Genomic DNA, 702 nt, shown 5'->3' on the forward strand with positions numbered 1-702 from the left:
GACCGTAGGAGGTGCAAGCACAGCAAGCTGCTCTTTGTATTGGAACAAGGCCAGATGCGGGGGGAGGAGGGCCAATGTGGCAGAGGCTACATGTGGGCAGCAGTTGGGCATTCATCTAGGAATCCTCTGCCTTTTTTTTTTTTTCTTTTTTTTTTTTTCGACAGGATCTTGCTCTGTCGCCCAGGTTGGAGTGCAGTGGTGTGATCTCGGCTCACTGCAAGCTCCGCCTCCCGGGTTCACACCATTCTCCTGCCTCAGCCTCCTGAGTAGCTGGGACTACAGACGCCCACCACCATACTTGGCTAATTTCTTTTATTTTCAGTAGAGGTGGGGTTTCACCATGTTAGCCAGGATGGTCTCAATCTCCTGACCTTGTGATCTGCCCGCCTCGGCCTCCCAAAGTGCTGGGATTACGGGCGGGAGCCCTCTGTCTTTACAGCCCTTGGCAACACTGCATGAAGGAGCTTCTCATGAGGAAACTGAGGCCAGCTTTGAGGACCACAGGGGAAGGGAGGGTGAGGCTGGCTGGTGACCCAGCCCTGCCTGGCTGGGGAGCTACTGTGCTCTCCACCCCACAGTGGTCCTCAGGCTCAGCTCACTTTCCCCAGCAGCTGGGAGGAATTCCGAGGGACGAAGCCTGCTGCTTTGGGCTGGGCGAGGCTTAGGACAGGGCTGGAGGGTGGGAAGTGGAGAAGGTGGGTG

Source organism: Mandrillus leucophaeus, unplaced genomic scaffold (genome assembly GCF_000951045.1).
Source record: "Mandrillus leucophaeus isolate KB7577 unplaced genomic scaffold, Mleu.le_1.0 Scaffold58, whole genome shotgun sequence".
Classification (NCBI taxonomy): Eukaryota; Metazoa; Chordata; class Mammalia; order Primates; family Cercopithecidae; genus Mandrillus; species Mandrillus leucophaeus.